Consider the following 23,393-nt stretch of genomic DNA (forward strand, 5'->3'; position numbering starts at 1 on the left):
CAAAGTTCAGAACTAGTACTAATCAAGTTCACTCAGTTACCAAAGGAAAGTTAGCATGGAACTAGTATTAATCGAGTGCACTCAGTTACCAAAGGAAAGTTAGCATGGATCCAATATTAACTAAGTTCACTTAGGTACCAAAGAAAATCAGCACAAAGTCAGTATTGACCAAGTTGGGTTAGTTAAAAAAGAGTTTCTCTATGTTTATCGAGTACTCAATTTTGTATTAGCCAGCTATTAGCATATTGAGTCTAATAGATTTATTGGTTAATACCAACTGACTTAGGATGAAAATTGTTTGATTAGAAGAGTATTCAAGCTGACTTGAAAAGGTAAATCATATAAATTAAAGTTGAGTTGAGTATTGAAGAATTAATATGTGGAAGAGAAGAAGATGAATAGGGGAATCAAATTAGAAGGATAATAGAGTATCCAAGTTAACTGAGTTGCAAAGAATAATCTGATCAAGAAGGATCAAATAATCAAGTCTAAACTGAAATCTAAATCAACAAAGTCAATTACATCAACAATCAAGTCAAGTCATTTTTACTCTAATAATTGTAGTAGTGAATCAAATATCCTAATAGAGATAGCCTAACAGCTACTTTGTAAATCCTCTAACAAGGTGGCTTTTCTAGATTAAAGTGTATGAAGACCTTTAACAAGGTCACTCCTAACAAGGTGAATTAAATCATTTCATAGGGTCACAACTAACAGTGTGTTTTGAAACCTTTAATAGGGTTGGCTCCTAATAGGGCTCACTTCAAAAGAGTGAAAATTAGTAACTAGTTGCAATTGGTGATTTTCCCAAATTGGGTTTCTAGGTCCAATCTTGGTGCCTCTTATGTTCATGTTATCTCCTTTATATTTTTGCAACTAAGTTAATTAAGGTTAATCACATTAAATATCTTAAGATTTATATTTTTAGTGTTAACCAAGTTACAATAGAATATTAGTGTTAATCGAGTTTCAACAAAGTTTTGGTTTTATAGCATTGGCATCTTAAAAGGACTTGGATTTGTTTTGGTGGTAACTGATTCACCCTACCCATCTCAGTTACTCCTTTCCATTTCCAAAACTTGGTATTAGAGTGATTGGTGCTTGTAGATAAGGTTTCAAGGACCTAACCTAAAGATTAAGATGTCTTACAAAAGAGAAATTCCTAAGTTGAATAGAGATAACTTTCAAGCATGATAGGAAATCATGAAGTTGCATTTAGCAAACCATTGGAGACACAGGCTTGAAATACCTAGAGAACAAGTATGTGGCACCTATTGGACCTTTTTCTGTGGATTAGATTACAGAGAAGAAGAATCACAACATAATGATAATTGGCATTGCTTCTGCTCTCAATTATGTTGAATTTGATAAAGTCAAAAACTGTCCTACTAATCATGAAATATGGGTCAATCCTAAAGATATCTATGGAAGAGATGACAATGTGAGGAGAGATAAGACAAAAATTCTAAGAGGTTAGTTTGATCAAATAGAAGATGAAAGAAGATGAAAACATTACAAAATACAGTGAAAGAATCAAAGTGAGTGCAATCAGAGCCTCAAGAGGGAAAATTGATGATGTAACAATGGTCAACAGGGTAGTCAAAACTCTTCTTCCTATTTATACAATTAGAGTTTCAACTATTCAACAAATGAGATGTGATCCCAAGAATGACATAACTTCAGATGCACTTATGGGAAGGTTGACAACCTTTGAATTAGACAATTTTGATAACTATGTTCCTAACTCTGGTAGCATTGAGTTTTTATTTCAAGCTAAGCTTTCACTCAAAAGGAAAGGTGGAAAATCTAAAGGGAAACAATCTAAAAGTGAAGAAGAAGATAGTTTTGATGATGATCTTAAAGTCATTTATGCCCTTCTTGCAAGAAAATTCCCTAAAGGCGAAGGAAAGTACAAAGGTAAAATGCTCCTAAAAAAAATTTCCTGTGAAGAAGTTAGTCACATTGCTACAAGGTGTCCAAAAAAAGAAGGCAAAAAAAAAAAGAACAACAAGTACAAAGGCAAGAAAGATTTCAAAACCTACAAAGACTACAAGGATAAAGGTAAGAAATATTGTTACATGGCTAAAGATTCAGATAGTAGTGATGATGATGAAAGATGGTTTACATTGCTATTAAAGATGAGGGTGAATGCAAAAAGTTGGGTTACAATTCCATGAAATGAGACCTCTTCAAAAATGGGTACCCATTTTAAGAAAATGAGTACCCATATTAGGCTCGAGTACCTAATCCTAAATTTAAAAAATGGGCACTTGTTATTTTAAAAATAGGGTGCCCATTTTTTATTTCAAAAAATGGAAACGGGTACCCATTTTTGAAAAAATAAAAAATTTGATTTTTTTAGAAACACGTACCCATTCTTTCAAAGTAAAAAATGGGTACCCATTTTTTTTAAAATTAATTTTTTTGAGATGATTTTAAATGCCGCTTTTAATTATCAAATAATGGGTGCCCATTTCTTACAACACGGGGCGAGATTTGTTTTTAGCCTCAGATTTTGGTTCAAGATAGGCCATGTGAGACTAAGCCTACACCTTGACCTCTCAAGATTTGGCTAAGGCATTGAATTGACAAACTCATGCCTTGCCATAAATTTTAGAGGTCTTCCCGATCAAATTTTTTTATGAAACAAAAACCCATTTGAGCTCTCACTGCCCTGATTTCAAAAATATAAATTTATAGTATTATGATTTTTATTTACTATTTTTGTATTATTTTTTAATCAAAGGTAGTACCTAATTGTAAAATAGTGAGGTTCACTAAAACTTTAATAACTTTTAATTTTATGATTTTATTAAAAATTAATTTATATGTCATTAATCTACATACAATTCTTTCAAAGTTTTAAAAAAAATTAAAAGTGAAATTTTGATCAAATTATGGTGTCAATACACGAGTGTGGTATGGTCCTAAAACAAACATTTTGAAAAAGTGGTTTTTAAATATTCAGACCAAAACAAAATCTATCATATGGGTACATAAATAAATTACATATTCAAAAAGTAGATTCTGAACACTGCAATTTTTATTTCTAAAGTTTTTTATATTCAATCTCTAAAAGCATCAAATTTTGACATCAATTGACAATAAATTTCAAAAATAGGAAACACACTTCCACTTTTTGCCCAAAAGTGAGGCCTGACTTCTTGGACTTACCCATGAATCAGATGGTGAAAATGATAAGATGACCCTCATATATCTCATATCAACAAGAATGACACATGGATTATTGATAGTGGTTGTTCTCACCATATGAGTGGTGATAAATCAAAATTTGAGCACTTAATGTGGCATAGTTGAACAACACTGGATTCAAGGTAAAATTTATGAAAGGGAAGGCCAAGCTATTAGATAGGAAAAGAAATCTAGTTGAGACTGACAATCAAGAAAGAGGTAATCTATTCTATATAGATCTAATTGAAAGTTCATGTTTCTTTGCAAAAGTAGAAGAAAGTTGGTTATAGAATAAAAGATTGTGTCATGTGAATTTTGATAGCCTGATCAATATAAGCAAGAATAAAAGAGTGAGAGGCATTCCAAGTCTAAGAAAACTCAATATGGGCATGTGAAAAAATTGTCAAATTGGAAAGATGGGGAAGACAAGCTTCAAAAGCAAGAACTATCATTCTGAAGAAGTTCTCGAGGTAGTTCATACAAACCTTTGTGAACCTATTGGCATAGAAAGCTACTGTGGAGATAAGTATTTCATTTTATTTGTTGATGACTATTCTAGAATGATGACAGTGATGTACTTAAAAGATAAATCTGAAGCCTTTCAAAAATTCAAGTGGTATCTAGCTATAGTGGAGAAATAAATAGGAAAGAAACTAAAATGTCTAAGATCAAATAGAGGAGGAGAATTCATCTCAAATAAATTCAATGAATTCTATAATGAAAGATGAATCAAATGACATGTATCTACACCTGTACACCTCTGTAGAATGACATGGTAGAAAAAAGAAATAGATCTATTATGGATTGTGCAAGAACATTGATGATAGAGAAAATTTTTGCAATCAAATACTAAAAGGAAGCAATCGGTACAACAGTTCATATCTTAAACAAAGTTCAAATGAAGAAAGACATATATCAAACTTCTTATGAACTATGGTATGGCTATAAACCTAATGTTTGTTACTTCAAAGTATTTGGAAGAAAATGTTATATCTTAAAAGAGACAAGGAAAGGAAAATTTGATGTGAAGAGTGATGAAGTCATATTCCTAGGATATAGTAGTAGAAGCAAATCAAATAAATGTCAGAATCTTAATACTCACAAAGTTATAGAAAGTGCACATGTAAAGATTGATGAGTTTGTAGAAAAGAGTGAAGAACAAAGTAGCAAAGAACCTAAAAACTATAGAAGCTAAGTTTTCTAATTTAAACCTAATACATTACCTAATGTTCAAGCAAATACAATTGGAAATCAGTAGTCTTCACCACCCAAGTCCCCTAAATCTCCAGTTCAACCTGATTTGTAGCCACTGTGACCCGAGTCACAATCTGAAGGACCTAAGTCATAGTAAGAAGGACCCCAATTGTAGCCAGTGCAAACTGAGTCACAATCTATAGTACCCAATTTACAAGCAGTGGGAACTAAGCATGATTCATAAGATCATTTTGATCATGGTGAACTAAGTGAAATAAGTTCTTCTAAATCCAAAGAAAAGGTACCTATATTGGCTAGCTCAAGCAAATCATTGGAAATCAGTCAAAAGGCACAATGAGAAGGAACGAATTAAAAGGTACATGTTTTCTTATTGAGTTTGAACCTAATTTTGAACCTAGAATTGTTAAAGATGCATTAGACAATGAAATTTGTATTATGGAAATGAATGAAGATATTGAACAAATTGAGAGGAACAAAACTTGGACTCTTGTTCCTAGACCTAAGGATAAAAATGTAAACCACACAAAATGGGTATTTAGAAATTAGTTAAATGAAGATGGAAAAGTAATAAGAAATAAGGCAATGTTAGTATGCAAAGCTTATGCTCAATAAGAAGGAATTGATTATGGAGAAACTTTTGGTTCTATTGCAAGACTAGAAGGTGTTAGAACATTACTTGCTTATGTTGCACATAAATGATTCAAAGTATATTAGATGGATATAAAATCAACTTTCTTGAATGGAATCCTAAAAGAAGAATTCTACATTGATCAACCTAGAGGTTCCATAGATTCTAACAAAAGAGATATGGTTTGCAGATTACACAAAGCTTTATTTGGCTTCAAACAAGCCCCTAGAACCTAGTATGAAAGATTGCATAGTTGTCTGGTAAGAATTGGTTTTCAAAGGACAAATGACAAAAATAGTCTATACATCAAGGAAGGACTAGGAAAGAATATATTGTTGGCCAAAATTTTTGTATATGATATATTATTCACTAGATATGATGACATATGCAAATCCTTTTCTGATGAAATGAGTAAGAAATTTCAAATGTCAATGTTTGGAGAGATCAAATTTTTTGTTGGCTTGAAAATTCAACAAAAAAAGGATGGCATCTACATTACTGAATCAAAGTACATCAAGGAGATATTGATTTTTTTTGGAATGGAAGAGTATAGACCAGTGAGAACACGTATGTCTACTGGACATAAGCCTTTCAAATATTATGATTCCAAAGAGGTAGATTAGACTACCTTAGACTACATATAGATCAATGATTGGAAAACTTCTATATCTAGTACACACAAGACCCAATATTACACTAGCAGTTCATATGGTGGTAAGATTTTCTCCTAGTCCAAAAGAAAAATATATGATGGCTATAAAAAGAATTATGAGGTATCTAAAAGGTACTAAAGATTATGGTTTGTGGTATAAGAGAGGAGGCAATTTTGAATTGAAAGCCTTCACTGATGTTGATCGGACAAGAAGTATTGATGATAAGAAGAGCAATAGTGGTGGAGCGTTCTCTCTTACAAAGAGACTAGTGTCTTGGACAAGAAAGAAACAAAATTGCATCTCTTAGTCTACAATAGAAGTAGAATATGTATAGCAGTAGTTAAATGTTCCAACATTGTTTGGTTCAAGTAATTATTGATAGGTATGAATGAAGAAGTCAAGGATCCAATAGTTATCTTTTGTGATAACACTAGTTCAATTAACATATTCAAGAATCCAATGATGCATACCAAGACAATGCACATTGCAATAAAATATCTTTTTTATGAGAGAATTGGTACAAGACAAAGAGGTGAGATTAGAATATGTGAATACAAAAGAACAAATTGTAGACATATTCACCAAGCCATTACCTAAGGATGCATTTTTGTATCTAAGAGGTAAGCTAGGGGTCATTCCCCTATCTAAAACTCACTAAACAAAGATTAGTGATGCATCAACCGAGCATTTGAAGATCAATCTTTTGAAAATGTACATTACACTAGGTGACTGATAAGGGGGTGAATTAGGAACCAATAAAAATTTTACTTCAATTCATGAATTAATCCTTTATGAGCTAATTTGATCTAATTTCATGCATGGAAGACTAAAAGAAATAAAACATTCATAGTAGTTGACACAATATTTGGTAACACAAAACCTTCCAAATAGAAAGTAAAACTGGGCTGGGGATGATACCCACAAGCTTTATTACTACAGTATAGAGTTGGCTTGATAAGGCTTACAATTGATCACTTTTGGTGTTTTTCCTTGTTAAGAGCAATAAGGACTATTAGGCCCACCTTGTAAAAGGATTTATACAATACAATGAAGTATGTACATAGTTAGGAGATTATGTATAATACTATTAAGTCCAACTTGTTAGAGGATTTGACTGATGCACTTATTGAGATGAACCAATAGCTAATCTCTACTCTACAACTCGATTTATTAAATGAGATTCCTTTGATGTAGAATGATCACCTCAATGTGATGGATGAGAGTCTATTTTTCCTTATATTGCTTATAGCCTTTAGTCTTCTAATTCATATTTATACTTATGCTTCTTGTTTGTTGCATACTCATTTGGATATGATGAGATATCGTAGATTTATACCAATCTAAATAATTACCTTTTGGAGTTGGCTACATTACCATTTTCGAGAATCTTCAGCAAGTTAGTGTACTACTAATACTCAGGTTCTGAAGACCAATTAAGTGATATTCTGACACTTGACAACACAATGAACTCAGCAAACTTTGGCACTTAGTTGACACTAGTGCTTGGTCCACATTGATCACTTGGGAGTAGGTGTGAACTCAATTAACACTAATGACTCGACAAACACTGTAGAACTTAGCTTACTCAATGAAGCTTGGTTGACACTGCAACAACTCAGTTTACTCTGTAAAGCTTGGTTGATAGTATAATAGCTTGGTTTACACTATGAAGCTCAGTTGACACTGCAACAACTTGTTTTACACTATGAAGCTTGGTTTACACTACAACAACTCAGTTTACACTGCGAAGCTCAGCAACAATGTAACCAACCGAATGACTGAGTGTTTTGACACTAATTGACAAATGGTGTGACCATAATGTCAACAATCTCCCACTTTTCTTTTAATGACAAAAATACTTATCATACCAAAATTTTGAATGCTCAAAAATGATAAGTCAAAACTCCCCTATCAATGTACTTGGATTTGTAGCTCAGTTTTGACTGTTGTGTTGATACTCGACTGACATCAATTGATTCTATCTTTTATTTTTCAAAATTATTTTTTTAGCTTTGTTGTACATAAATTCTTTCTTCCTCCTTTGATTTCACACATGTTGTATAACTATTTTCCCTCTATAGATATATTCCCCCTTGTTTTTGACACAAATGCCAAAAATGCATATTTACAAGGTAACACCAAAATGTGAAAGAAAATCACTATGTACCTTCAAAATTATAGACATAGTTTTGTCGCAATTATCTTGTAAAAATTTTCAAGTATGAAAAGCTATCTAAACGTCAGCTGATAACTCCATCATATGATTAGCAATAGAAAAATTATTGTCATGGATTAGCGTCATTGCATAAACAATATGTTTCTGCATTACAACCATTTTTAATATTACCAAACTTTGAATTTTTGCCAGTGTAGCCCCGATTCTTGCTTCTTCTCTCAATAATTCTGCCTGCAATTCTGTCAGATACCTAATCTTAAAAAAATATGTTGAGCAAGTGCTAAGGTCAAGTGACAACTTGTTTTCACTTACCTTTAGATAAATATCTATCTTTGACAACTTGTCATTGATTTCCTTGGTGAAATTTGTAGTATCACTTAACTTTATAAATGAGGAAACAACATTATTAGCAATACTCTCAAAAGTAATAAGAATAGTTGAAAATTCCACTTAAGCAACGAAAATCTTCTATGCTACCTTCTCCAAAACTTTGTTATCAAATTTTCTTTCTGTCCTCTACAATAGTTTTTCTTGTCCATTCAAATCTTCATTAAACTTGTGCACTATGTCAACAAGTTGGTCCAAAATAGCTTTCTTTTCATCAATTTCTATACAAAGTGCATCAACAATTATACCTTTGATATCTTGTAGCACTTGATTTATTTTCTTCTTCTATGCTCTTAGTTTTTGTTTTCTGGTCCTTTTCTTCCAAAGCTCTCCTAGAGTGTCCATCTGAACATGAGTGAGATTGGAGAGATCCCAACCTAGAATTACTATGTCTTCCTCTAGATCAACTTCATCATTGGAAACTTCCATCTCTTTTCCTTTTGTCTTAGGTGAAGGAATGATTTTCTTACCTTTACTCAAATCCTTAGTGCTCAATTGAGGCTTGACTTCAACTATCATTGTACTTATTGTGAAATCACTCACAATAGAAACAACATTACTGATTAGAGAAACAACAAGAATAGTAGAAGAACTTCCATTTCCTTGTTGTGAATAGGCTTGGTTTAATCATATGATGAGTGGAGCCTAATGCTAGGTAGATGGAGTGGTACATCAATACTCATCACTAAACTCAGTAAGATAGATCCAACAGCCAACTAAGAGCTCGATGAAAATATGTTTAACTCAATGGTGTGTGACTCAGTTGCATCCTTCTCTGAACTTGATGTAACTATTGCTTTGCTAAAGAGTTAGAGGGGGAGGTCATTACCTCTACTACAATATTTTTCAGGCTCAGAATCCTCAATAGTCTTAATCTCAAGTAGATCCTCACTGATTGTTTGATCATCTTTTTTCTCTTCATCATTATCCACATCATCTACTTGCACAACTTCCTCAATGGTCTTTGTAACATGCAATCGATACATTTTCTTCCATGAATTTGTATTTGATTACATAATATATTCAATATTATTTGACAAAATTAGAAATGCATTGAACTTGGGACTTAGCTTTTGTTCATGCTTTGTCAATGCTTCCTAATTCACTTCCTTATCTGAAAGATTTGGCATTACCTTCCTTTAGGTTTGTTCATATATATCCTTGGTAATCATCACTTTATTATCCCAATGATGTGCAACTACCTTAAGTAGAATATCTTCAACTTGACTATTTAGCTCACTCAGAGAGTATTTCCACTTTGCCATCTTTGCCACTAAGGAGCTTCTTTTATCTACATTTGCTCTACCTTGTTTCTTGTTTCATACTTAAGAAACTTGAAATTTTCCATGCCTCCACCATCTTTAAGTCATCTTATTCTTTCTTCAAAGGTTGGGGAAGACCTTTTTTAAGTTATTTATTTCTCTTCTTCTTCATCTTGACATCTGAGCTTCTTCCTTGACTTGGTGGGTCTTCTAGTGAAAAAGGTAGGTGAGGACCTTGTAGCTTTCTTTTTCCCCTTTTTCTTAAGAGGTTCTACTTCCAATTCTTCTTCTTCTTCATGTTCCTCTACCTCTTCTTCATCTTCAATGTCATCACCCTTTACCTTTTGTGAGCAAAAGAGGGGAATCAAATTTCTTATTCTCCTTCTGAATCTTTTCTACCTTCTTTCTTCCTCTCTTCAAAATCTGAGGAATCTTGATTTGAAGAGAAATCCTAGTTTTTTCTCTTCATATGTTCCAAAATATGTTTCCTTAGGGTCCACTAGCTATATGAAAAGAGCCTAAATGATGTCCTTAGTATCATCTATTTACCTCATATCCAAGAGGTCTTACCCATGCAACTCTAGGTCTAACTGCTTTAATATGTACATTTTCACAATCTACAAGGAAACACATGTCATGTTCATAATCATCCACTAGTTTCTTAGGTATTTTGAACCTACTTTGCATCCTTTCTTTGAAGGTCTCAAAATATGCATCCATGGTGCCCTCAAAATTGTCTCCCATTTCAACTATAAATTTATTGATTTGATATATAATAGGTCTTCTTCTATACTAAACTACCCTTGGAAGGAAAAAAATTTGGAACATAAAAGAATAAGCATGCCAAAAGTGAACCAAACTTACATGGATTTGTCTTGGATGTTCGGATGTTCTCCATGTTCTTGCTCAACTAGTTCAGCTGCACCTCAACAAAGTCAAAAGAAAGATTTTTACTATATATCTTGCATGTAGTTACATGAATTCCAAACATAATCTCCATGGTAGTAACACCATTAAGCTTCATTCCTCTATCATCCCACTTCACAAAAGTCTTCTTCACCAGCTCAACCCAACGTAGGGTTTTTGTTGTCTTTTCTTTGCCAATAATGGGCAACCTAATAAACCTATGAATCATTTTCTTTGTGAATTGGATGGGTTGGTCAAGCTAGAATTTCATGTCAAGAAGCAAAATTTTATTTCTCAGTCTATAGAAAAAGTAGAGTATTTTGTAGTAGTAGTTAATTGTTCCAATGTTTTTTGGTTCAAGAAACTATTGACAAGAATGAAGGTAGAAATCAAGGATCCAGTGGTTGTCTTCTGTGATAACACCAGTGCAATTAATATAACAAATAATCATGTGATGCATAACAAGATAGAGCACATTCCAATAAAATATCATTTTCTAAGAGAATTGGTGCAAGAGAAAGAGGTAAGATTGGAATATGTGAATACTAAAGAACAAATTGCAGAAATATTCACAAAGTAATTACCTAAGAATGCATTTTTGTATCTAAGAGTTAAGTTAGGGGTTATTCACCTATTCGAAGCTCACCAAATGAATTTTAGTGATGCATCAACTAGAGCATGTTGAAGATCAATCGGTTGATGCAGTAATGAAAGGACAAATTGCATATGAATTAGTATATCAAGTATATTGTTATTCATTGAATATTTTCTTTGGCATAAGATGTCAAAGAGGGAGAGTTTGATGTCATAATTTGCAAAAAAAATATAAAGAAGGAGAGTTCTATGATGAGGGAGAATTCGCAGAGATATCAAAGAAAATGAACTTGGTCCGATATCAAAGAAAGAAAGTTTTCTATCAGAAGAAGATGTTGAAGACAAAGTTTGCTAACAAAGGGAGAAATTGAAGACAAAGGGAGTTCACACTAATAGAGGGAGTTCTCATGGATGAGAATCAAAATTAAACTAAGGATATTTTCCTTTATTTATTTTTCTTTGAAATTTCATTGTATTATGACATGTTGTGTTGCCATCAATGCCAAAGAGGGAGATTGTTGAAAATAATTGGTTAATTATGTGATGTTACACAAAATGTCATATCTTTACTAGATAGTATATTTCGAGCTCACTCAGGTGATAAAGACATTTTCTTGTGTATGTCAAGCATTCTAGTGTTTGCCATGTTCAAAAGGTAGTGACTACCAAGTTCACTTAGGCATCAAAGAGAAGTTTGAAGAAGATGAGTGTATACTAAGCTCATTTGGTTACCAAAGGAAGTTAGCAAAGATGTAGTGTTAACCAAGTTCACTAGTTAACAAGGGAAAATTAGTTCTAAGTTAGTGTCTACCAAGCAAGGTTGGCTAACAAAGGATTTTCTTGTTTTGGCATATTGAGTTCAATGGATTTGTTTTTTGGTTCTAGCCAATTGAGGAGATGAATATTAATTATCCTAAGTTGTATTAACCCAACTTGATAGTGGATATGATATAAGTATAAGGTCAAGTTGAGGATTGAATGTGAGCTAGTATATGGAAGAATAGAAGATGCCAAGAGGAAGCAAATTAGAAGGATAAGGGAAATATCCTTGAGGAGTTACAAAGATACATTCGATCAAGAAGGATCAAGTATTCAAGCCAGCATTGAGATATGTAATCTACAATTTAGTTGCATTAGAAATCAGGTCATCTCATTGTTACTTTCTAACCATTGTAGTAGTTATCTAAATCTCTTAACAGAATTGGCTTAACAGTTATTTGTAAATCCTCTAATAAGGTGGCATTTCTAGATTTAAGTGTCTAAAGACCTCTAACAAGGACACTTCTAACCAGGGTGATTAAATCCTCTAACAGGGTCACACCTAATAGTGTGTTTTTGATGTAGGGTGCTTGTTAGAATACTTTATAATAATAGGGGGTGAATCAGTTATCCAAGGCCTAGATGTATAAATAAAAAATTTCACAGCTTAGTGAACCCATAAACATTTATCATCATGCATGCATCCATTAGATTATGAAATCACTTAAAAACTTCTAGGTTACTATCAAATCAACTTGCAAAAACATAGACATGAAACATAAAAAATACATCAACACACTTAACACAATGATTTACATGGAAACCAAATTTGGGAAAAATCACCAGTAACATGCTACTCTTTTTCACTCTTCTAAAGTGATGCCCTGTGAAAGGCCAAACATGTTAAAGGTTACAATACACACTATTAAATGTGACCTTGTTAAAGGATTTCAATCACCCTATTAAGAGTGGGCCTTGTTATAGGACTTTATACCATTCACTTGGAATGTCACCTAGTTAAAGGATTTACAAATGACTATTAGGTCAACCTTAATTCAAAGGATTTACCCTAGACTAATACAAATAGTAAAGAGTAACAATAAGGCTAGATTTGATAACAACTTACAACTCCATTTTCAAATTACAAATCTCTATTCTAGTCATCCATTCTACTTGGCCTTCGCACATTTCAACTCTGATAGCTTGTTCACCCTTCAAGCATTCATACTTTTAAGCCTTCTTTCTTAACATGTCATTTTAGACTCTTCTCTTAAGTCACCTGATGAAGCAAAACCCTTGACTCCTTGTCTTACTTAGGTTCTCACACGTGACAATCCTTGCTTCTGACCAGCCATTCCTATAAATGGGAAATTAAGGTCTTTTTTCACTCATTCTCCATCATCCAATTTAGGTTTAGGATAGATTAGGTAGCATATAATGAATCTACCCCATATTTCATATCTCTTTTGGAGACTTCTCCTTCAATCCTCTTTGAATTTTCCTAAAAATGGTTTCCTTGAATTTTGTGCCACCAACTCACTAATATTATCTTCCACCTAGTTCACACAATCCAAGAGAACAAACTTGTCAGCTCATATCCATCAAATTCATGATCTTTCAAATAATGCAACCACTCAGCATTAACTTTCTTTGATGCTCAACACATACTGTGTTACTCAACATCCTCTATAAAATCACTTAGCACAAACTAAAGTTTACTGGTGTTGGACGTCAACTAAACTTCACTCAGCATTCACTATTTTTCTCAGCATACACTAGAATATACTATTACTTTGCTCAAACTAATTTTTTGCTCGGCTTGCACTAACTTTACTCGGCACCTACTATCCACTCGATCAAGCTTGGTAGACAAACTTTGTTTGACTTGTTCTTCTAAACTTTCTTAGTGTAACCAACCTTTGTAACCTTAAGTATATTATCAACACATCATGTTATCACTATCTTAACTAATTCTTGTACTCCTTTACATAATCATAACTCAACCTTTCCTTTAGGTGCTATTATTACATTTTTCAATCAAATCCTCTTCATCAATCAAATAAGTGATAGTACTTAAATTGTATAAGTAGTTTTCTTACCAGCAAATAGCAGGTTTGACATCAGGAACAAAACAATAATTGACGCATATTGATCATACTTGTATCATTTTGTTCTCAATAATCTCCTTCTTTAACAATCTTCTTCAATTTGTTCTCAATAATCTCCCTCTTTGGCATTGATGGCAAACCAAACTGATCAACAAAACTGACTAGGTTAAAATAGTAAGACAATACCAAAAAGGAAATAGGTCTTTGTGTTGAAATATCTCCCTCTATCAACAACTTCCATCTTCTAAATAGGTTACAAAACTCTTCCTTATAAATCCCTTTGAATTTCTTTTTATATCTCCCTCTTACTAGGTAGATGTTAGGATATCTTTTTCTTTGTTCTCCTGATTAGTAACTATCTTCCTCTTTCTTGTGTAGACTAATTGATTAGCAATTATCTCCCTCTATGCAATTATCTCCTATTTTTCTTTCTTGTATATCTCTTGATCAACAATTATCTCCCTCTTTTATAACAATGCCAAAGAATTGTCATCTTAACATGTATATATGAACTTCTTTAGTTTCTCCCTCTGTCAATTTACTTGTGACTGATTTGTAGTTCCAACAATTTGATTACTTTAGGTAGTTCCTAAAGTAATATCATCTGCATCAATGTGTAACATATAAAATCAGCTTATTTAATACAGTGTACTCCTTTTTTTACTTAGATAGCTTTTGATAGGGGTATCACCCCTAGTTTACCTATTAAATACTCATGAGCATCCTTAGGTAATTTTTTTGTGAAGATATCAACAATTTTTTCTTTTGTGTTAACATATTCCATCTTCACCTCTTTATCTTGAACTAATTATCTATGTAATGATACTTGATTGCAATGTGCTTAGTCTTTGCGTTTATCATAGATTTCTTTTATATATTGATAGCACTTGTATTATTACAATAAAGTGTTGATGGTTCTATGATCTCTTCCTTCATACCTTTGGGTAACTATTTGATCCATACAATATTTGTGCAATGTACAGCAGCACCAACATATTCACTTCAGTAGTAGATTGTGAGGTGGAGTTTTATTTCTTGCTAGTCCATGTAACTAGCCTCTTGCCTAAGAAAAATGTTCCTCCACTGGTGTTCTTTCTATCATCAATGTTTCTAGCCCAATCAGCATCTGTATAGGCTCTTAATTCAAATTTCTCATTTTTCTTATAGTATAGATCAAACTCCTTTGTTCCTTTTAGATATCTCATTATTCTTTTTACAGCCATCAAGTGATTCTCTCTAGGATTAGTAGAGAATCTTGCAACTATCCCTATAGATAATGCAATTTCAAGTCTACTATGCACTACATATTGTAATTTTTCAATCATAGACCTATACAATGTTGGATTCACCTTAGTTGAATCATCATTCATTGACAACTTATGTCCTATCACTATAGGTGTACTTACTGATTTGGAATCCTCTACTCTAAAAATTTTAGTACTTTATTAACATATTTTGACTGAGTGATGTATATACCATATTTCATTTGATATACTTGCAAACCAACAAAGAACTTGATCTCTCCAAACATAGACATCTCAAGTTCTTGTCTCATTTCATTTGCAAAATCCTTATGTAAAGCATCTTGACCTTCAAATATGGTATCATCAACAAAAAATTCAAATAACAAAATACCTCTGCCTTTTTTTGTCTTTATATATAGATTGTTGTTACCATCAGTCCTTTCAAATCCAATCTTCACAAGATAGTTTTGAAGTCTCTCATACCGACCCTTTGGTGCTTGTTTTAAACCATATCGACCTTTGTGTAGCTTACATGCCATGTTCTTATAGTTAACATCAACAAAACCTTTTGGTTGTTCTATGTAAACTTCTTCCTCTAATATGTCATTCAAAACTGTGGATTTAACATCTATTTGATAAACTTTGAAACCTTTGTATGTAGAATAAGCAATAATTTTCTTACTCCTTCCAATCTAGAAACAGGAGCAAATGTCTCTCCATAGTCAATTCCTTCTTCTTGTACATATTCTTTGCAAACTAATCTTGTTTTGTTCCTTGTGACTTCACCATTTTCATCTAGCTTATTTCTAAATACCCACTTAGTGCCAATCACATTTTTGTGTCCTGGTCTAGGAACTAGAGTCCATGTTTTATTTTTCTCAATTTTTTCAATCTCTTCTTCCATGGCTTTACTCCAGTCTACATATTGTAATACATCTCTCACTGATTTAAGTTCTTCCATGCTCAATAAACATGTATAATTTCTTAATCTATTTCTTTTCATTGGTCTAGAATCTTTATCTCCAATAATATGTGTAGCAGGATGATGTCTCTTGATATATTTGGACAATCTTGGTTCAGCTTTAGTTTCTTCATTTTGTCTTTCGAGTTCAGCATCACTATATACATCTTTGTCAAGTAGCTCAGCATCTCTTTCATGTACACTAATATTAGAATTAGAATATGCTTCTACTTCATTCTATAACTCAGCATCTGAATGTAGCTCAGTTCTTTAATGCAACTTAGCATTCATAGTATGTGACTTGGTAGTCACTAAAACTTGTTGTTGGTTTGTAGCTTGATTTGTAGCATCTTCTTCAGTAGGCATTCCTTCATAAGAGTATACAAATGATTTGTATTCTTCTATTTTTTTATAGGTTCAACCTCATATACTTCTATATATTCATCAAAATTCACATTTGCACTCTCCACAACTTTGTTAGTGTTAGTATTTAAACACTTATAAGCATTACTTCTTGTGGAATATCCTTAGAATATACCTTCTTCACTTTTTTCATCTAGTTTACCATTCCTAAAGTCTTTAAGAATGTAACATTTTCTTCCAAATACCTTAAACTATTTTACATTGGGTGAGTATCCATACCATAGTTCAAAAGGTGTTGAATGAGTAACTTTCTTGACTTGTACATGGTTCAAGGTATAGACAATTGTACTTACAGCTTCTCTCTAGTATTTCAAAGAAAAAAATTTCTCCATCATGAGTGTTCTAGCATAGTTCATTATAGATATGTTCCTCCTTTCAACTATTCCATTTTGTGGAGGGGTTCTAGGGGCAGATTTCTATCTTTTGATTCCTTTGTCATTACAGAACATTGCTAACTCATTTGACATAAATTCTCCTCCTCTATCAAATTTCAAACACTTCATACTTTTACCTATTTCCTTTTCAACTCTTGCTAAGTACCACTTAAACATTTGGAAAGCATCATATTTCTATTTCAAAAACATAACTACCATCATTCTAGAATAGTCATCAACAAACAACATAATGTACTTATCTCCTTTGTAGCTTTGCACTTCAATTGGTCCACACAGTTAGTATGAACAATCTCTAGTATACCTTTAGAGGCATGATTTTACTCTTAAAACCTAACTTTGTCATTTTTCCTAACTAACATTGTTTGCACATTATATTATCAGGTTTCTTCAACTTAAGAAAACCTCTAACTTTTCTCAGATTACTGATACTAACCAAGTTATCAAAATTGACATGACATAATCTTTTGTGCCACAGCCACACATCATAAACTTTACAATTAGACAAGTAGTATCCTCTATATCAAGATAGAATAGATTACTTTTAGTTTGATCACCCTTTCCAATTATTTTTCTATTTGTATCATATATCTTAAAAAATCTAGTTTTCAAACTCAACCTTGCATCTTAAATTATTCAGTTGTGATACACTCAAGAGATTATAGTTAAGTCCTTCAACATAGTAAGCATTATGACATAAAATCTTATCTATGAGTTTAATATAACCTTTTCCTTTTATTAAACATGGTGCATCATTACCAAATCTTACACTATTTTCATCATAATAATTCAAGGTGATGAACTTACTTTTGTCTCCAGTCATGTGATGTAAACACCCACTATCAATGATCCATCTATAGTTCTTGTTCACACATGTCACAAGTGCAGTTGCCTCATCTTCATCAGATTCATCCTTCATTGCAACATACACCACTTCATCATCAGATTCATCTTTTGTTTCCTCTTTAGCAATGTAGCATGACTTTTTGCCTTTGAATTTGTAGTTCTTGTTGTCCTCATCTCTCCTACTTTTGTGTTTGTCACCACCTCTATAGTTCTTCTTTTCTGAATATCTAGTAAAAATATGACCAACCTTATTTCAATTGAAACAAACGATAGGTAATTTACCTTTGAACTTTCATTTACCTTTGTGGAATCTTCTTGCCAGTTGTGCTTCAATTTGTTCTACATCCTCCTCATATGTATCACTATCATTGGACACATACTTTTTTCTTCTTTTTCTTCTCATTTGGTTCCTTCAATGACACTTTAGCTTTGAAATAAGGTTCAACTTTCTCAAGTTTTTAATTATCAAAGTTAAATAGCTCAAAAGCAATGAATCTACCTACCAAATCTTCAAGTGATAGATTACTCCCTAGTATACATCTTAGTTCTTGAATTGTAGAAACTCTAATAGCATATATAGGCAATAGTGTCCTTAAAAATTTACTTAGTATAGTATCATCATCTATTTTACCAATAGCTCCTCTTGTTATATTGACAACTTCTTTTATCCTTGTGATATATTGAGTAATATTTTCACCTTCTTCCATTCTTATATCATCAAACTTACCTTTGAGACTTTTAATTTTGGCTCTCAGAACATTAGTGTCTCCTCCATAGATGGTGGTTAAGGTATCCCACACTTTCTTTTCACTATCAAGACCTTTGATATCATCAAATTTGGCATAGCTTATGGAAAAGATAATCTCCAACATTGTTTGGTTGTGTTCTTTCTTCTTTTTCATATCCTTAGCAGTTGGGGCTCCAATAGGATCAACATGCTCAATAGTAATGGTAGATTGTGTATGATCTCTTAGTCCTCCAAGGTATAGCTTCATCAAAAAAATTCATGCAAGAAATGTATCTCTATTCTCTTTTTGACATCTTGATCTTTATGCTTCTAGTACCTTCAAACTAGTCCTCTTAAGAAGATGGCTCTGATACCAATTGTTGGAATACTTTAGAATAACTGGGGGGGTGAATCATTTATCCAAGGACTAGACATATAAATAAAAATTTTCATAGCTTAGTGAATCCATAAACATTTATAATCATGTATGCATCTATTAGATTATGCAGTCACTTAAAAAATTGTAGGTTACAATCAAATCAACTTGCAAAAATGTATACATGAAACATAACAGATTCATCAACACACTTGACACAATGATTTACATGCAAATCTAATTTGGGAAAAACCACTAGTAACATGCTACTCTTTTTCACTCTTCTGAAGTGATGCCCTATGAAAGGCCAACCCTATTAAAGGTTATAATACACACTATTAAATGTGACCCTGTTAAAGGATTTCAATCATCCTATTAGGAGTGAGCCTTGTTAGAGAACTTTAGACCATTCCCTTAGAATGTCACCCGGTTAAAGGATTTACAAATGATTGTTAGGTCAACCTTAATCCAAAGGATTTACCCTACATTGGTACAATTGTTAGAGAGTAACAGTAAGACTTTATCTAATAACAACTTACAACTCCATTTGTAGAATATAGATCTCTATTCTAGTCCTCCATTCTACTTGGCCTTCACACATTTCATCTATGATAGCTTGTTCACCCTTCAAGAATTCATACCCTTAAGCCTTATTGCTTAACATGTCATTGCAGACTCTTCTCTTAGGTCATTTGATGAAGCGAAACCCTTGACTCCTTGTCTTCCATAGGTTCTTGCACATGACAACCCTTGCTTCTGACCAGCCATTCCTATAAATAGGAAATTAAGATCTTTTGTTGCTCGTTCTAAATTGTCCAATTTAGGTTTAAGACAAATTAGGTAGGATACAATGAATCTACCTCATATTTCATATCTCTTCTAGAGACTTTTCCTTCAATCCTCTTTGAATTTTTCTTAAAACAATTTACCTTGAATTTTGTGCCACCAGCTTATCAATCTTATCTTCCACCTAGTTCACACAATCCAAAAAAACAAACTTGTTGGCTCAGATCCATCAAATTCATGATCTTTCAAATAATGTAGTCACTTGACATTAACTTGTTTTTGATGCTTGGCACATACTACATTGCTTGGCATCCTCTATAAAATCACTCAGCATGAACTAAAGTTTATTGGTGCTAGGCATCAACTAAACTTCACTTGGCATCCATTGTTTTGCTTGGCATACACTAGAATATATTTTTACTCATCTCAAAATAATTTTCTTCTTGGCTTGCACTAACTTTACTCGACACGTACTATCTACTCATTTAAGCTTGGTAGACAAACTTTATTTGACTTGTTCTTCTAAACTTTCTTAGTATAACTAGCCTTTATAACCTTAAGTAGATTATCAACACATCACGTTAGCATTGTCTTAACTTATTCTTGTACTCCTTTACATAATCATAACTCATCCTTCCCTCTAGGTTCTATTGTTACATCTTTTGACCAAATCCTTTTCATCAATCAAATAAGTGATAGTACTTAAATTATATAACCAGTTGCCTTACCAACAAATAGCAGGTTTGACATCAGTGACAAAAAAATGATCAAATCATATTAATCATACTTGTATCAATCTATTCTCAATAATCTCCCTCTTTAACAATCTTCTTCAATATGTTCTCAATAGGCTGCTCCCTTAATACCATTAACCATAATAGAAAACAAAGAAATAGCAACAAATGCAAGAACAAAATATGGACTTCTTATGTGCACCACAAATGTGGAGTTAAAAAATTCACAATTACAATATGCTAACCCACATGGGTGCCTTCATTAAAATAATTTTCAAGATAAGCCATGAACTATCACCCAGAGCTATCCTAGACAATGTTTGGGCCTTTCTTAAATAGGTAATTTTATGCTACCTGGTAAGGTTCTAGACAATGAAACTTAATACCTAGGGCTAACAAACCCTAATAATACATATAGAGTCAACCAAATACATCTTTGACAATTCTTTGAGATATTTCGAGTAGCCCAACTTCAAAAGGCCATAACTCTTGAACTATTGCTTTGATTGGCTATTATAACCACTTCTCAAAAATGCTAGCTTATGATCTATAGGCTCAAAACCATGCTAGCACACTTTTTTCAAGTTTTCGAACCTCATCTAGGCAATCTAAGGCCTCCAACAATGAACCTGAAGATTTTTCTGCAAAATTTTGCATCGAAAATCTATATAACTTCTCTTATAACTTAAGCTAGAGCAATGATATTTTTACGGTAAGCTTATAACTCTAAAATGAACCTTCATATAGAAAATGAGAACATTCCAAGCTCATATGACAAACTTACTAAAAATAGCAAGTTTCCATAAATAGTAACCACCTTGTCTACTAGTCCTTATTAAAATAGAAAAGACTGAAAGGAAAATATTTTTTGGGTGATGCAAGATTGCTCTTAGATCAAGGATGCTCCAACATCAGACACCTAGGGTAATTTGAGAAGTGACTCCATCATGTCTCAGGTGGTCAGAGGAAAATCAAGATGGTTAACCTTCTCTCATGCTAGCCATGATGAATCCTCTACTAGCCTCCCTTTCCATTTGACTAGGTATTCCTCATAAGTTCTATTCTATGTACTTTTTCCAACATGACTGTCCAATATCTCCTAAATCTCCTTTGTATCTAAACTAGTTGTTGGAATACTCCATTGTACTTTTTCCACTTCATCTCCATCACCTCTTTCATAATATGCCATAAAATTTGAAATGTTAAATACTGATGAAATATTCAATTCAGCAGGCAACTCCACTTCATAAGCATTTCTAGAATCATGTCTTTTCATGATCTTGGACAGTCAAAACTTCTTCATCTTCAACTTATTATATTTACCCACTGGAAAATGTTCCTTTGTCAAATGAACCATGACTTCATCTCCAACCTAAAATTCCTTATACCTTTTTTTCACATTTTCCTTAGCCTTGTATTGTGTATTCATCTTTATGATGTGTTTCCCCACCTCCTCATGGATGTTCCAACTACCTTAATTCAAAAGCATTTCTAGGACTACTTCCTTATACAATCTAGAATGGAAATTTATGAGTACTCCTAATGATAGAATTATTATATGCAAGTTCTGCCTATGGAGAAATCATATCCCATCCTTTTGGCTTGTCTATAACTGAATATCTTAGTAATTTTCTGAAACTACTATTCACAAATTCTATGTACCTATTAGTCTGTGGATGATGTGATGAGCCAAACTTCAACTCTGTCTTCAATTTCTTCCATAATGCATACCAGAAATACCTAGCAAATTTGGTATCTCAATCTAAAACTATGCTCTTTGGTAAACTATGTAGTCTTACCACTTCTCTGAAAAATAACTCTCCCACATGAACTATGTCTCTAGTCTTCTTGTAAGGAATGAAATGTGCCATCTTTGAAAACTTGTCAACCACCACAAAAATAGAATAATGCTCATGATGCATCCTCGATAATCCAAGAACAAAATCCATGTTGACATCCTCCCACAGCTTCTCAGGTATAGGTAATGGCTGATACAACCCATTATTTTTCTTCATTCCTTTCACCATCTAACATAATTTGCCAGGATATTTTCTTTTTGCATCATTCAATTTCTCATTAAACTAAGCAATAGGTCTACCTTCTTGGCTCAAAATAGCTCCTATTGTAGTACCACTAGCATCACAGTCTATTTGAAACACCTTGTTAAAATTAGAAAGTTCTAAAATAGGCTTCTCAGTAACCTTCTTTTTCAACAGATTAAAACTCTTATATGCTCCTACAGTCCACTTAAATTCTTTCCTATCCCCTCTCATTGTTTCAATCAAGGGTCCACAAATACTACTAAGACCTCTTATGAACTTTCTGTAAAAACTAGCTAATCCATGAAAAGATCTTACCTCTATCACACTTCTTGGAGTAGGCCTTCACTTTCTCTTGGTCCATTTTTAGACCTTCTACTGAGACTACAAATCCCAGGTACACCAACTCCTTCTTTACAAAACTGCACTTCTTCAGGTTTATCAGCAACTTTTCTTCCCTCAACTTATCAAACACCTTGTGAATATGAATCAAATGCTCCTCCAATGTCTTACTAAACATTAAAATATCATCTAGGTAAATAATGAAAAACTTACACAGAAACTCCTTCAATACCTCATTCATGAGCCACATGAAAGTGCTTGGTGCATTGGTTAGCCCAAAAGGCATGACTAACCACTCATACAATCCTTCCCTTATCTTGAAAGTAGTCTTCCACTCATCATCTTCTCATATATGGATCCGATGGTACCTACTCTTCAAATCTATCTTTGTGAAATACTTAGCTCCACTCAAATAGTCCATAATATCATCCTTCCTTGCAAATGTAAATTTGTACCTGATTGTGATATTGTTGATAGCACAAGAATACATGCACATCCTCCATTCTCCATTCTTCTTTGGTGTTAATATAGCTGGTACTACACATTGACTTATACTCTCTCAAATCAACCCCTTTTATAACAACTCATGAACTTGTTTGTCCAATTCTTCACCTTCTACTAGTGTCATTCTTTGTGCTACCTT

This window comes from Cupressus sempervirens, chromosome 1, assembly GCF_028749045.1.
Source record: "Cupressus sempervirens isolate cs-2001-9-10 chromosome 1, ASM2874904v1, whole genome shotgun sequence".
In the NCBI taxonomy this organism is placed as follows: Eukaryota; Viridiplantae; Streptophyta; class Pinopsida; order Cupressales; family Cupressaceae; genus Cupressus; species Cupressus sempervirens.